Below are 17,067 nucleotides of genomic sequence, written 5' to 3' on the forward strand. Positions count from 1 at the left end.
CACCTCCTCCAATTCCTCTAAGGTAATCGGTGCGTCCAGCTCCTCCCTTTCTTCAGCACTAATCTTAGGTAATTCCAAGTCTTTTAGAGTTTCTCTAATCTCCTCTCGATTGTCCCCTCTTCTGTCCTCATATAATGTCCTATAATAGTCTAAGAATGCCTCGTTGACTCCCTCTTGGGTGTCAACCACCTCCCCGTCTTCTCTATTTATTGTCCTAATCAGGGGCCTGGGGGTTTCGCTCTTATATAACCACGCCAACAAGCAGCCAGTTTTATACCCACCTGCATGTTGCCTCTCAACATACTTCTTATAGTTAAGGTTGCAGAGCCTTTCCCAAAGCTCTGCACACCTCTGCTGTAGTTCGAGTACAAGTTCTGCATCCCCTCCCGCCCTGTTGCTTTCCCGTTCCAGTTTCTCTTCCGCTTCCTCTAGCTCCGTTAGGACCCCACCCTGTAGGCCTTTTGATTTAACAATAGCAGCACCCCGCAATACCACCTTAAAGGCTTCCCAGAGCGTGCACGCTGAGTCCACGCTGCCTGTGTTTACCTCAAAGTACTGTGTGATCGCATCCCTGATATCTTCCCTGAAGACCGGTCCCAGAGCGCCTCCGCCCGGAGGCGCCATGTCGGTATCCGCGCCCTAGGGCGGCAGCACTGCCAACTCAGAACCAGAGGCGAGTGGTCCGACAGGACCCTCGCTCTATAGTCTATTTGGGTGGTCTCTATCACCACATCTGGCGTGGCAAAAAAGTAATCAAGTCTCGTATGCAGTTGCTGCAGAGCTGAGTAATGCGAGTACTGTGTTTCATTAGGGTGTTTCAGCCTCCAAACATCTGCCACCCCGAAGTCGTCTAGTAATGTCTGCAATACCCTGGCTGCTGGGCTGGGCCTATCAATCTTATCATCAGATCTGTCTGCCTTTGGGTTGAGCACGCAGTTGAAATCCCCTCCCCAGATAACCGCTCCTCCCATACACGCGCCCAGATGAGTACACAGGGTTCTAAAATATGCCGTAGTATTTTGGTTGGGGGCATACGTATTTATAATGCACACCTCTCTATTCTCACCAAAGCCTTTAATATGACCAACCTCCCTCCCTGTCCACCACTTCTTGTGTAAGTTGGAGCGGAACGTGCGGTGCCACCCAGACCAGCACTCCCCTAGTGTAGGCAGAATACAGAGAGCCTACTACAGTACCTCTCCACTTCTTCCCCACCAGTTCCAGTTTTTGCCGGGTCAAATGTGTTTCCTGCAACAACGCAATATCAATCTTCTGTCTTTTCAAGTACATCATGACTTTGTTTCTCTTTAAGTAACTGTTGAGTCCCCTGACATTCCATGTTACGATCTTAAGGTCCCCCATGGCTCGTGAGAGTCTTCTTGCCTTCCGTGTAGCGAATCCCCCTTGCCCACGTGATACAGATATAGCTCTCCATCTTTACTTGTAGCTTCTTGTACCAGCTCAAACTATCCATAACTATGTACACAACAAATTCCGAACTTCCCTCCCCTCTCTCCACCCATCCATTCCCCAACACCACACACCCCAACTGCTGCCAAGCTCCGTTCTCGGAACTCAGGCACCCCCACATCTAGCCCTGCAAGCACCAAACAATGCACAGAGCTCAGTAGGGTGAAGTCGCCCTAATGGCCACTTAACTAAGATTATTGTGGGGTAAAGAGATCCGCTCTGTAAGGCTCCCATTACTTCAATAATAATTACAGTGCTCATAACATCTAGTGCAATAGTCTGACCTTCTCTACTGAAGGCTTTGTAAATTACTATTTTCAAGTACCACGGGTCCGTGCCACGACATCTTATGGCACCTTCCTCGTGCATTACTTATCTCTTCTGTGCTCTCTCTCCGTCCGAACTTCTGACTCCTGGGGACATCCCTGCGCATCGAGCCATCCCATGGCATCCTCCAGGGTCTCAAAAAACAAAGTTTTGTGTTTATGTATAACTTTCAATTTTGCCGGATACAGTAACATGTATTTGTGGCCCGCCTCTCTCAGTCTCCGCTTTACCGTCCCAAAGTTCATGCGGCTACGCTGCACAGACAGGGTATAGTCCGGGTAGGCCGTGATGTTTGCCGCTCCTCGTATAATCGTTCCTCCCTTGCGGAAGTGTTCCAATATCCTCTCCCGGTCCCGGTAATTAAGAATTTTGGCTATCACCGGCCTAGGCGGGTTTCCTGGCGGCGGCCTCCTTGTTAGAGCTCTATGTGCCCTTTCCACCGCAAATCCTTGAGATAGGGCTCCTCCGGGTATCTCTTGCAGTAGCATGGACTCAATAAACTCCGTGGGATCGTGGCCCTCCAATCCCTCCGGCAGGCCCACGATGCAGATGTTGTTTCGTCGGGCGCGTCCTTCCGCCTCCTCCGCTCTGCTCTCCAAGTTGCCCAGTCTCTGTTTCAGGGCATGCAATTCGGCCTTATGGGAGGCACAATCCGCGGTATTCGGGCTAACTTCCTTCTCAAGGGACTCTGTGCGCTCCGCCAAGGCCCTGACGTCCTGTCGGAGTAGATTAACATCCTCCTGCACCTCTCCGACCTTAAGGTCCAGTGCCGTTTTCAGTTCAGTGACGGCTAATTCGAGTTTAGATTCCCATGCCGCCTTTAGGTCTGCAATCGCAGCTAGGACTTCTTGGTTAGCGCCCGTTGTCATCATGCTGCCTGCAGGCGGCTTATCCTTGCTCTTGGTATTGTCTTGACCAGGGGACGTCTTAGCGAAGTCGTCCAGGGTGGGCTGTTTCGCCTTTGGCCTCACCGTTCTATTTGACATGACCCGGAGGACCTGTGTTCTGCACAAATGACAACTGCGCACCCAGTACGCCTCTTTCGCTCGATCACCGTGCGGCCTGCACCTTCCTTTGTTCCGGACATTGGTCGGCCATTTTGTGTCATCTTTTGTCTCCGGCGCTCCTTATCCTTTCCGCACAGATCTCTGCCGCCGTTCTTCCTACACCTTCCAAAAGTTCACCAAGCGTGGCCCAATCGTTCACACACCGACATGTGTATTTTCAGCAGTCGTCGGCCCATCGTTGCGCACTTTTACGCCCGGATCATTTCAGGATCTCGGGAGCTCCAGATCACGTCCTCCTACATGGCCCTCGTAGCCACGCCCCCACATATAGTTGATTTCCTCGTTGAGCCCCCTCGGTGTCAAGGAACTCAATCGATCGATCCAGAAGGTCTCTTTTTGATCCACCCTTTTCTGGAAATTTTCGTGGAGATCTCTTTTCTATTCCACCTCTAAGATAACAAATCCAATCTGAGCCAATGTCTGGCCACAGCTGAATTGGGATTGTTATTCCTTATACAGGACCTGTGTTCATTCCATCTTGTTTTAGCCACCCTGAGAGTTTGGCCCACATAATATAAACCACTCAGGCATTTAATGGCGTAAATCACATTGTGGGAGTCGCATGTAGCAAAACTCTTGAGTCTAATTGTCTCTCCCGTATGTGGGTGCTTTAATGATTCCCCTTTCATTATATATTCACAGTTGCTACAGCTCAAACAAGGGAATGTACCAATTTGTTCTGTGATTTTCTTCTTGGTTGCTGGTTTGGTTTGAACAAGCCTGTCTTTCAGATTTTGGCTGCGCTGAAATGCCAATGTGGGAACGTCTTTAAACAAATGTTCAACACGTTGATCACATCATAATGTGTTCCAGTTTTTTTGATGATGGATTTAATTTGATTTCTCTGTCGGAAATATTTAGACACAAATACAAGAGGAGGAGCATCATCTTGTTTGGTCTTCACTTTCAATAGGTCTTCTCTACTTTGAGTAGCTACTCGTGATTGTGCTGCATTTACTTCTTCCTCTGAGTATCCTCTCTCAAAAAACTTTTTACCCATTTCTCTGATGGCAATGTCATAATCCTCTGGGTCACTTACCAATCTTTTCACTCTAAGCATTTGGCTGTATGGAAATTTTTGATAAGACTTGGTTGATGAAAGCTTAGACGTTGGAGCAGGTTGTTTCGATCTGTCGGTTTACGAAAGATGGTAGTGTGTTATCTTGTGTTAGTTATATTGATCTTTACGTCCAAAAAATTGATGTTTTCCTGAGAGTATTCATGTGTAAATTGAATTCTTGCATCTTTGCTGTTCAGGTCTTCAAAAAATATTAGTAATTCCTCCTCTGTGCCTTTCCATACCCCAAAAGTGTCGTCAATATACCTGATCCACAAACTTAACTTTTATTACCATTGTTGGTTCTGTAATATGTGTTCTGTCTCGAATTTATGCATGAATGAGTTTGCATAAAACAGAGCCATAGTGGCCCCCATGGATGCACCAGCTACTTGCAGGTAGTATCGGCCTTTATATCAAATGTATGAGTTGTTGCTTATGAATTCAAGTAGGGCCATTATAAATTCTTTTTGTGCTGGTATCTCTTCTGCTTTTAGAAGCATCCATTCTACAGCTTCACTTCCTAGGTCATGAGGGATCGAGGTGTAAAGGCTCTTCACATCTATAGTGAAACAAATGCTATTAGGGTCAGAAGTTGTAAAAAATGTGTCGAATCCTTAATGTATGTGTTCGTTTTTTGGATAAGCGGTTGTAAAAAATAATCCACATATTTGCCAAGAGGTTCCAATATGCTGTTCATCCCTGCTACGATTGGTCTCCCAGGGGGTTTGACAGGATCTTTATGGACCTTCGGAAGGGTATAAAATTGTGGTATACAGGGATGTACATTGATCAAGAATTTCGTCGTGTGATGATTGATCCACTTTAACTCTTCTGCTTTTTCAAGAAGTACTTCCAGATTCTCTCGTATCTCTGGTGTGGGGCCCTTTGTTAATCATGCATAGGTGTTTGTGTCACTCAATTGTCTCTCACATGCTTCTTTGTAATCACTTGAATTTAACAATACCAAACCTCCTCCTTTGTCCACAGACCTTACAGTTATAGATGTATCTCCGTACAGATCTCGTATTAATTTCAATTCATGGGGCTTCATATTGCGTCTTGTATTGCCTTTAAATCACATTTTTTCAAAATCTCTTCTCACCTGTTTTTGAAAGATTTCTATCGAAGGTATACTGATCGGGGGGAACGAAAGTACTCTTGCTTTTGAACTCTTTAAGTTTTTCTTCTTCAGTAGTCTGTACTTGTTCATGTTCAAGTTCACTAAAGAATACTTTTAATTTCATCTTTCTGATCAGTTTATACAGTTCTACCTTGGATTCGAATAGTGTGCTGTCATATGTCGGTACAAAACTGATTCCTTTTTGCAACGTTTCTGTTTCTTTGGTAGTCAGTGGTCTCACAGATAGATTCATCACTATATTTTCTTTCGTTGAAGTTTCGTGTTGGGTTTCCCTCTTTGTCTTTCTCCTCCCCCGTCTTGTTCTCTTCTTCCTTTGTCTAAAAAAGATGATGGTCTACCTCTTTGTGGTGGCTCTACCGGTCTTGGTGATCCCAAGGTACTTGCAGGGTTCTCCTCTTCTCTGTTTGGAGGCTCTCTTTCTGTGTCTGTACCTGAACTCGATGTCTCGCTTGAGTTTGCAGGCTTAGGTTTCCTTAATGGAGGACCATACTTGTCCATCCAATTATAAACTTCATCCTTAAGATAGTCGTATGTATCCCTTTTAAATTTTCAGATTTTCTTGGTTTCTAATTCTGCTTTGTATTCTGCCAGTTTGTCGTTCATTTCTTGTAGAATTACATCCACTTCTTCTCTGTTTAATGTTGTTACCAGTGTTGTTTCAATCTCTTGGATTTCTTTATTTAAATCAGATAAATCTTTTGCCAATTCCTGTATGGTAAGCAATGTGAGTTCTAAAGAACATTTGTTAAGTATGGCCTTCCACTTCTTCACGAACCTCTTACTTTCTTTACACAATGTTGGACGCAATTGAATGCGTAACCCTCTCGGGATGCGTTGGCTTTTGTGATATCTCGTGTAGCGTGTAGCTTGCGATTTAAATACTCCAATCTTTTATGAGGCCTAGTATGACATCCGCTTCTTCTGATGAAAAACCCAATGTGCCATTAACTCTGAGAAGGGTTTTGGGCACTTCGTAGTTAGCCAGAGTCATGGTGCAAAATTCTGGGCCAAATCCAAAGGCCTCGAGGGTGAGCCTCATGAAGGTCCAGTCCACCTTGTCGAATGCCTTAATTGCATCCAGGGCCAGAAGCACCAACTCTCGGGAGTCTCGGGAGGCAAGTTCCACCAGGTCCAAGGCTCTACGGATGTTGTCGGCTGTTGAGCGGTGTTTGAGGAAACCACTCTGGTCGGCGATGATTATTTCCGGCAAAATCTGGGACAGGCGTGTTGCTAGAATTTTAGAGTATATGTTGGCATATATATTGAGTAGGGCGGTGAGTCTATATGATGCAGGGTTCTTCGGGTCGCCTCCGGGTTTGGGCAGCAAGACTGTGATTGACTCTTGCATAGACGGGGTTATAGTGCCCGTGGTCCTGAATGAATTAAACAGCTGTACCAGAGGTGCTAATAGTTGAGGTTTTAAAATCTTATAGAACCTGGTTGTATATCCATCTGGCTCAGGGGCCTGGGATTTAAGGGCTTTTATCGCCTCGCCCACTTCCTCGTCAGTAATCGGCACCTCCAAAGAGTCACAAGCTGCGTTTTTCAGTCGGGGGAGTGCTGACCTCCGCAGGTATTCCCTCTGTTCCTTTGTCTCGTATCAGGGCGGTCATAACCTGAGTTAGGTGGGCCGTTGCGAGCCGTAGCTTGTCTTGGTCAGCGTATTGGGTCTTGCCATGCTGGTCCTGCAGGCACACAATCGTGTTATTCCTTTTTGCCTTGGCAAGTTTGGCCACTAGTAGTTTGTTCGCTTTATTGTTTTTAGCATAGTAAAACTGTTTAGCTTTTGTCATTTGGTGGGCAGTATTCTCGGCGTAGTGAGCCTCGATTTTCTTTTGCGCTATCCGGATAGCTCGTTGTGTTCTAGGGGTCCAGCCCTTCTCCTTATGGATCCTTTCTGCTTTCTCGAGATCTTCCTCAAGGCTCTGACAAATTTGTCGCTTATGCCTGTGATAGGCCACCCCTTGGGCAATCAGTTGCCCCCTCACCACTGCCTTCATTGCATCCCAGTTGTTGGCGAGGGAGGTGTCCCCGCTAGGGTTTTCCTTAAAGAGGTTGTTCATCGTAGTTGCAATCGCATCTCTGAGTGGCATCTCATTAAGAATTGGGTCATATAGTGTCCATCTGCGCTGTTGGGGATCGGGTGGTCCCTGCGCTTGGATTTCCAGGGTCACCGGGGCGTGGTCGGATAGGATCCTGGAGCCTATAGTCACATTGTTGGTGAAGGTGAAGATTTGCGGAGATACTAGAAGAAGATCTATCCTGGAGAACGTCCTGTGAACATAAAAATAGAACGAAAAGTATTTTTCAGACGGGTGGAGTACCCTCCATCCTCCATGAGTCCACTACCTCTAAATTCTAAATAATTGCAGGAGAGATAGGGCTGTAGCGAGGTCCCCGGCAGAGGGTGGATGCGACTTGTCTTTCACGGGGTCCGGGACCCCATTGAAGTCACCGCCAATCACTATCTGGCCCTCCAAGAAGGGAGAGAGAGTTGCACTCAGCGACTCATAGAAAGGCGCCTGGCCTGAGTTCGGCGCGTATACTGAGACTATGGAGTATAATTGCCCCAACAGCAGACACTTCACCGCTATGTACTGCCCCTCCGGGCAGCTTATGGAGTCCAGTATCTGAGGGTTCAGTCCCTTCCTGAATAGGATTGCCATGCCACCCCTCTTGGAGTTCCCAGACGTGAAGAATTGCTACGGGAAGTTTCGGGAGCGTAGGCGTCCGAGGTCCGCCCGCAGTAGGTGAGTTTCCTGTAGCATAGCTATTGCAGCAGTGTCATTCTGGAGTTTTTGTAAGATTGACTTGTGTTTAGCTGGTGAATTCAGTCCCTTGACATTCAGGGAGACAAACTTTAGAGTCTGATGTTCCGGGGCAAGATCTGGGGTCGCCAACAAGTTCTGAGGAAGGGGGGGGCTGCAGAAGGGTCAGCCATCATGTCGTGGGATATGTGACCATTTATTAACCTGCCTTTGGGGTTTTTGCTCGGACCGCCAACGGGAAGTCCAAGATTTAACTTGGGACGGCGGCCCCTCTACGGGTTCAAAACCTCCCCAGGCCAACAGGGCCATAGAACAGTGTGTAGCCAACATGGCTAGGATTACAAACAGTCTTGGTGGGACGCTCCAAGGACTCATAGGTGGACTTTGCCTCGGAGTCCACCTATGGACTCCGCCTGGACTGTGGGGTGAGGCCCGCTGCATCAGAGATGGGGCTCGTCTGTGTTCCTGCAGGTGATGGTCGGCTCCAAGGAGCCGGGCCCGCAAGTCGGGTCATAGAGTACTAGGGACTCCATTATGGGACCGTGCCAGGTCATTTCCTTTTCCTGAATCTCGGGACCCTTGACCACGAGTTTTGTTTGGACTTAGGAGAGGCCATAGGGTCCGAGTCAGCCGCCGCCTCAGTGGCTGGTAGAGGTGAGGGCCCAGAGGAGTCTGGATGCAAAATGTTTTCAGCGTCGTCTAGGTGGCTAATTTTCCTTAGTGTGCCCTTGTAGGAAAATTGCAAAGCTGTGGGAAAAAGCCATCTGTAGCAAATTTTTTGGGCTTGAAGGAGAGTGGTTAGCGGTCCGGGGGCTCGCCTCTTCTGAAGAGTAAGAGGAGATAAAGCTTGGTAAATCTGGAGGGCAGCCCCTTGGAAAGTGATTTAATCTCTGGAGCGGCTTATTGCCGATATGGCTTCCTTCGTGGTAAAGAAATGCACCCTGGTGATAACATCGGGCGAGGCTTCCGACTCCACTCCGCGGCTGGGGCTTAACCTGTGGGTGCGGTCTAGAAGAAGTTGTGAGTCCTCCAGGTCAGGAAGGAATGTTTGGAAAAAGAGGCCCACATATTCATCCAACCCCTTGTCTGGGATCGATGCAGGAACCCCCCGAATTCGGAGGTTGTTGCGCCGGGCCCTATTTTCCAGGTCCTCCAGCTTGTATTCTAAGATTTCGCACTTGTCTTGCAAAAGTCTAATAGAGCGTTGGATCTCGGTTAGGGCGGAGGTATGGTCTTGGGTGCGATCCTCAATCTCTCCCAGTCTCTGTTCCGCCTCCGAGACCCTTTTGTCTGTGCTCTCTAGCTTGGTAGTAAGCTCTGTCATACAAGACCGGAATTCTGTTTTAATGTCAGCCATAAATTTGCGGATATCTTCTTTGGTCACCAAAGGTCCTTTGTTGTCTAGGGATTCCCGTGAAGGGGAGGGGTGGGGGTCTTGTTTCTTCGCTTTGTCGGATGACATTAGCATTGTTGCTATGTCCGAGGTCTTGGTGGATTTCGGTTGCTTGGACATTGCGTTGCCTGACAGAGGCGGGTCAACGGCCGCAGGGAGCACTGTAGCAGTGGTGGCGAGTTGCTTTGGAAGTCGCCCGGGGCCCCTCAGAGTCCTTAGGGAGGTTACGGTGTGCCAGTTATTAATTGTTTAGCCTTTGAGTTGGTCAGGGTGTAGGGGGTGTGACCCTGAGGTTTCCCAAAGACGTGGGACAGGGGAGGCTATTGTCTGAGATCAGAGCATTGTAGTTTGTTGGAGTGAGGATTCCAGTGCCTTGGCTAGATTCTTGTTAGTGTAGGTGTTTCTGTAGATTGCGGCCTCCCGATGCAGGGTGAGGAAGAGAGGGAGTCTTTGGTTCCTCCAGTGAGGAGTGGGATTGTGATGTCGTCCCCTGCTCCTTGATACCTTGATACAGAGTAGAGAAAGGGGGTAAAGACGTGGGCCGGGGCGTCCCAGGAAGTGAGTGGAGGGAGGAGAGGAAGCGGAGCAGACACAGGAGCGCACCAGTTCAGTGGAGCCTCTTTGTGGTGGAAGATGAAGACCCAATTTGTCTCAGGCGATGGTAGGTCTCTGGTGGCAGTGAGGGATTATTTTAATATAAATACCTTGTGGTGGCTTGGATGATAGGCCTGAGGAGCTGGGAAGGCAGATTACTCAGTAAAGAGGGCAGAATGTTGAAGCTCCTCACAGCCAGCTGGTTACCCGCAGCTGTCTGAAGCCGGATCCGGGATGCCGATGGGGGGTGGGGTGGGCATCCCCCAGAGGGTGGCGTTGCGGACTGGGTCCGTTCTGGCGCCTCAGGGGCGCTGCCACACGAGTGGCGCCTGAGTAGGGCAGGACCACCCCCGTAGACATGCTGTGTTGTGCAGGCCAAGGCCAGGGTCCAGTTCGATCCCCCTCCACACGAGTGGGGCGAGTGGAGATCAGGCGCGAGGAGCTGACCTGATGCCGGGCCGTCGCTCCGCGGGGAGCGTGGGATGTTGCAGCTCCTTTGCAGCTGGTAAAGGCAGAGGATTCCCTTATCCCCAACAGAAGTTCGCAGGCCAGAGAAGTCCAAGGCCGGGCCCCACCAAATGTGTCCAGGGAGGAGGGAGAGTGAATCCGATCCGAGGTGTGCCCCCGCAACCGCTCCAGCCCCAGCCCCCTCCTCTGGAGCGGGGTCGGAGAAACAACAGCGGCAGCCCGAGGTGCATTGGGAGCGCAATAGATAAGGGCCGGGAAGCCTGCTTCCCCCGGGGGACACCAAAAGGGATGATCTGGCGCTGTGTGCTGGAGGGGCCAGAGGTGCTTACCCGGTCTCCCGCCGCGTGTGTGTTCCGTCCTACGGAGTGCCACCGGGAACACCAGCAGGACCCCGGCCCGAGGCGCGGGCACAAGCGGCGGAAGGGGGAGGCAGCAGAGCGACTCCGTAGATCTCTGCTCCGGACAGTCAATGGGACAGATCCCTCAGAGCTGGCGGAGTTCAGGCGCACTCAGGAGTTATGTCGTTGGTGGGGCGCCACCGAGTGGCCCCACAAAGCCGCAGTCTTATCCTCACTTGTCGCCGCTGCAGCGGATCTCGGGCATCGCGGTTCCGTCCGCAATTTTGGGTTACGCGGCGGAGGGGCCGCGGAGTAAAGGCAGCTCAAACTTCCCCATTACGAGGTCCTCGGCTCCCATCAGCATGCTGGCCGAAGCCCCGGACCCTCATACGCCGCCACAGCTAAGCAGACCATAAAACACTTTGCAGGAACCATGATAAAGTGCAAATGCAGCGGGCGTCCCACGGAGGCCATCAGGGGAGCGACTGCATCGTCAGCGCTCCAGACCACGCCCCCGGCCCTTTTTATTTTGACAAGACTCCACTAGGACTGTGTTATTTTTACTTTGATGGTTTTAGCTTGCTCCCATCCTTAGATTTAGGGTTAGGTAGGCTTCAACCAACCCATTTTAGTTCAATAAACACCCTTGAACTGTGATCACTGGTGTCTGTGTACACTGTTTGATACCATGCCTTCCTTACATGCCCATGTGTACCCAGTTTATCCTCACTGTGACACTAGGAATCAAGCTGTTAGACAGACCACGGGGCAACAGACCAGCCAAACACGTTGGGTTTCCCTGCGCCTGTATTATGAAGTCAATTTCATTCTGTGCATTCGTATGAGAGTGAAGATGTAGCGGTCGCGCTCGACGGCCATGTTGGAATGGCTAGGGACTGAGCAGAAAGTGTGGCGGAGTCGCAGGTTCTGGTAATAAGGGTATGGTGAATTCATAAAATAGAAATTAAGCATTTAGCAAATGTGCGATATTAACTTTCAGGTAAAGCCAGATCTGAAAAAAGCCCTATAAACATAGTGTTGTCATGGTCACAACAAACACCTTAGAGTGATTCTAAATTCATCCACAACAACAAGTTGCTCATATAAATCAAAAAACCAACACGAGTCTTCTCTAATGAAGGCAACATTTAGTCGGCATGCGCTAACAAATACGTGTTCTTAAAGGGAACTCGGCAAGAAGCACCCACTCCGACACAGTGATGATAATCTCCTAGTCCTGTGACTAATGGCCCGATCCGTGGGCTAACGGTGGTTACATTATTCACACCCTACATGTACCTGGCACTCCCCATGCCTATCGATAGAAACTAAAAACAGAATAGTGATGTCCTGAGAACAGTTTGTCCCTCTCAGACATGCCTGCTCACATTCTTCAGGTCAGTCGAGGTATTTGTTATCTAAGCTATAAATCAACATGGCAAAAAATCTGGCAAGAAATATATATCTTATGTTGGAAGGCGGAAACCCTTCTTAGGTGACATGTAAAAAACAACCCACAGATATATTGAGATTCCATGAACAAGCCACAGATATGCTGGTATCCATTAACAGCAACCATGCCCAATGAAAGGCAGTTGGTGTGCAGGAGGATCCTTCCCAGGCAATCCTGCTTACATTCTGGATGAAAATAAATAATTATTTCATTAATTACCTTGAATGGGAAGGCAAAAAACCTTCTTGATTAATGTGCATGTAATACTGGGAACCCTTCTTTACCGATGTGATCTAAAACAGAATCATCTCCATAAACCACAACATGTACAGCACACTACAAATAGCATGTCAAATGCCATTCACGGTTCATACCCCTAGGGGTCATGGAGTCCAAATGTTCGATCCAGAATATTTTTGTTTGTAGTCATCTTTTCGTTAGACCCATCTCCCTTTCCAGTAGGATTAACCTTTTCCAAAACAGTGCATTTCATTTGAGCTATGTTTTGTCTCGCCTCTATGACGTGCATGGCAACTTGGTACTTCAGGTTCTTTGTTCTTATGTTGGATTTGTGTTTGGCCCCACGGACCTTAACCTTTCTGGTGGTCATACCCACATAAAAGAACCGACATGGGCATTTTAAAGCAAATATCACCTTTTCAGAGTCACATGTGCACTTGTGTTTCAGCTGGATTTTTCCCCTGAATGTGAATGTTTAATGGTGTCACCATTGATGATATTATCACAATGCTTACAGTTGCAGCAGGATTGGATACCCGTGAACTTGGTTTTTGTTCTCTTCTTGGCTGGCAATTCAGTTCTCACTAGCGAGTTTGTCAATGCTCTGCTATTTCTGTAGGCAAAAGTAGGTGGATTCGAGAACAGTCTGTCTAGTGCAGGATCCATGTGCAACATGGACGAATGTTTATTTTAATTATTTTCTTGATCTGCATACTTTGTGTCGAGTAGCTGGTCACATAGACCATTGCCGTGTTTGTTTTTGGTGGTTTTGGTGTCAACAGAGTTTCCTTTGGAGTCTGTTCAACATGCTAGGCTATGTCTTCAATGAGCTCTCTGTCATACTGTCTCTTTTCAAATTTGGACAGATAAAGACTTATTTTCTGGTGCTGGAGGTGAGTGTCTTCCTTCCCCCTGCTGCCTAGTGCCTCCAAGGCCTTGCCTACTTGATTTGGGTTTTTTTATTGGCTCAAGCGCCTATTGTGCTCTCAGTGCCCGGCTTCAGTCCCCACCACTGAGCTTCCCTGATTCCCCTCCCATGGCCCGCTTCCGATCCCTCCCCCCTTCCCTGATTGGACAACAGAAACCCATTTAGAGCAACCCTCCAGGGCAGCCCCTTGCCCGTGCAGCCCCTGCGACAAAGCACCCCACGGCAAAAGACTGCTCCAAAAGAAACAGCTCCAGACTGTGTTGGCCCATGTTAGCCTGTTGCGCCTGCAGCCCTCAGCCAGCAGCGACTGACAAGGTAGGTGCGGTCTGGACAGGGGGACCAGCAATTACTGCTTCCCATTAAATGGACCAACCCATCTAATTAGCCTATTATCAAATTGTTGGGCCTTTATCTGTCTAGATAAACTGTGTTCCCTTAGCCAGATCTTGCATCTAGTCAGAGTGTGTCCCTTAGCAATATCTTGCATCTAGGCAGAGTGTGTCCCTAAGCCATATCTTGCATCTAGGCATAGTGTTCCCATTAGCCATATCTTGCATCTAGGCAGAGTGTGTCCCTTAGCCATATCTTGCATCTAGGCAGAGTGTGCCCCTTAGCCATATCTTGCATCTGGGCAGAGTGTGTCCCTTAGCCATATCTTGCATCTAGGCAGAGTGTGTCCCATAGCCATATCTTGCATCTAGGCAGAGTGTGTTCCCCTTAGCTGTATCTTGCATCTAGGTTAATTGAACAGTTGAATGTCGAGACCCCCACTTGGGCATTTTCTCCCACTATACCAGAACTCTGAATCGAGGTGCTACTGTACTTAATTGTATGTACTGTTTAAATTCCCCATTTAGGCATTTCTCCCACCATCCAGGTGTCCCAAACCAAGGTGCTACTGTACTTAACTGTATCTACTGTTGCAATTCCCATTTAGGCATTTCTCCCACCACCCAGGTGTCCCAAACCAAGGTGCTACTGTACTTAACTGTATCTACTGTTGAAATTCCCCATGTAGGCATATCTCCCACTATCCCGGTGTCCCAATCCCAGGTGCAACTGTATTTAAGGCATTGTCTCCCATTATCCAGATGACCCTATTGAGGTGCTACTGTATTTATTGTTTACTGCTGTACTCCCAGTTGGTTGTTTCTCCCACTATCCACGTCTCTCAAATCAAGGTGCTACAGTATTTAACTGCTGAAACCCCCATTTGGGAATTTCTCACACTATCCAGGTGTCGCAAATCAGACTGCTACTGTACATAACAGTTGACTGTCAAAACACCCACTTAGGTGTTTCTCCCTTTATCCAGGTGACTCCAATTGAGGCACTACTGTATTTAACTGTTCTACTGTTGAAACCCCCATTTGGAAGTTTCACCGCCTTTCCAGGTGTCCCAAACCTAGGTACCACTTTATTTCACTGCCTACAAATCTTGGTGGGTATTTCTACCAGTACCTAACTGTCCCAAAACCAGGTGCTATTGTATTCAACTGTTCACTGTCGCCCCCGTCCAACAAAATAGGGTCTAATATATCTTACTTTCTCTTGTAGTACTACCCCCTTGTTAGACGCGCCCTCCTCCCCCTTTCCCTCTACCCAGGTATCCCAAACCCACCCAACTTCCTGACCGGGTGCCCAAGGCCAGGTAAGTACACATATCTGGTATTGTATCCCAGTTGGAGGTGCACCTCTCTTCAGACACATAATTTGATGTACCCTTCCCACGAGTTAGACACCATGCCACACACTGGACAAATCAGAGCAGCATGCTGGCTCACTGGTAGGCCTGATGAGACTCACCACACCCGAGCTCAGCCACCACCAAATACACAGCCCATCATACCAGCCCTGCACCTCATCAACTTGCACCCTATACATCTCACCCATCCACCCTCATCGCCAGTCCAAGCCCTCTCCCCCTGACCTGCTATCCCCCCCACGTAGATTCCGCTCCTCTCAATCAAGAGCGGCAAGATGGAGAGAGGTAGCAGAAAACATTGTCCACCGGAACGCCCAGCAACCCAGATAAAACAACCCTCCCAGACCACCGCCGCCACAAACCACTCACCCGCACCAGCTGCTCATACCTTTTCCCAACAACATAGCACCTCCAGCTCACGCTTCCCCAGTCTGAGTGCAGCAAAAGCAGCCCTGGCCAAAACCCCAAGCTCCACAGCCCCACCCAGTCTCACCCACACCCCTTGGGCTGGCCAAAACTCAAGGAAAGGCCCAGACCAAGGCCACCTGAAGTCCCTTCTAGCAAAACTGATTTTACAGCCCAGATTGCATTTCATTTGAGCCATGTTTTGTCTCGCCTCTAGGACGTGCAAGGCAACTTGGTACTTCAGGTTCTTTGTTCTTATGTTGGATTTTTGTTTGGCCCAACAGAACTTAACCTTTCTGGTGGTCATACCCACATAAAAGAACCAACATGGGCATTTTAAAGCATATATCACCTTTTCAGAGTCACATGTGCACATGTGTTTCAGCTGGATTTTTTCCCCTGAATGTGAATGTTTAATGGTGTCACCCTTGATGATATTATCACAATGCTTACAGTTGCAGCAGGGTTGGATACCCAAGAACTTGGTTTTTGTTCTCTTCTTGGCTGCCAATTCAGCTCTCACTAGCGAGTTTGTGAATGCTCTGCTATTTCTGTAGGCAAAAGTAGGTGGATTCGAGAACAGTCTGTCTAGTGCAGGATCCATGTGCAACATGGACGAATGTTTTTTTTAATTATTTACTTGATCTGCATACTTTGTGTCGAGTAGCTGGTCACATAGACCATTGCCGTGTTTGTTTTTGGTGGTTTTGGTGTCAACAGAGTTTCCTTTGGAGTCTGTTCAACACGCTAGGCTATGTCTTCAATGAGCTCTCTGTCATACTGTCTCTTTTCAAATTTGGACAGATAAAGACTTATTTTCTGGTGCTGGAGGTGAGTGTCTTCCTTCCCCCTGCTGCCTAGTGCCTCCAAGGCCTTGCCTGCTTGATTTGGGTTTTTTTATTGGCTCAAGCGCCTATTGTGCTCTCAGTGCCCGGCTTCAGTCCCCACCCCTGAGCTTCCCTGCTTCCCCTCCCATGGCCCGCTTCCGATCCCTCCCCCTTCCCTGATTGGACAACAGAAACCCATTTAGAGCAACTCTCCAGGGCAGCCCCTTGCCCGTGCAGCCCCTGCGACAAAGGACCCCACGGCAAAAGACTGCTCCAACAGAAACAGCTCCATACTGTGTTGGCCAATGTTAGCCTGTTGCGCCTGCAGCCCTCAGCCAGCAGCGACTGACAAGGTAGGTACGGTCTTGACAGGGGGACAAGCAATTACTGCTTCCCATTAAATGGTCCAACCCATCTAATTAGCCTATTATCAAATTGTTGGGCCTTTATCTGTCTAGATAAACTGTGTTCCCTTAGCCAGATCTTGCATCTAGTCAGAGTGTGTCTCTTAGCAATATCTTGCATCTGGGCAGAGTGTGTCCCTTAGCCATATCTTGCATCTAGGCAGAGTGTGTCCCTATGCCATATCTTGCATCTAGCCATAGTGTTCCCATTAGCCATATCTTGCATCTAGGCAGAGTGTGTCCCTTAGCCATATCTTGCATCTGGGCAGAGTGTGTCCCTTAGCCATATCTTGCATCTAGGCAGAGTGTGTCCCATAGCCATATCTTGCATCTAGGCAGAGTGTGTCCCATAGCCATATCTTGCATCTAGGCAGAGTGTGTTCCCCTTAGCCGTATCTTGCATCTAGGTTAATTGAACAGTTGAATGTCGAGACCCCCACTTGGGCATTTTCTCCCACTATACCAGAACTCTGAATCGA

The sequence above is a fragment of the Ambystoma mexicanum genome, chromosome 11, assembly GCF_040938575.1.
Source record: "Ambystoma mexicanum isolate Mex_15411 chromosome 11, UKY_AmexF1_1, whole genome shotgun sequence".
In the NCBI taxonomy this organism is placed as follows: Eukaryota; Metazoa; Chordata; class Amphibia; order Caudata; family Ambystomatidae; genus Ambystoma; species Ambystoma mexicanum.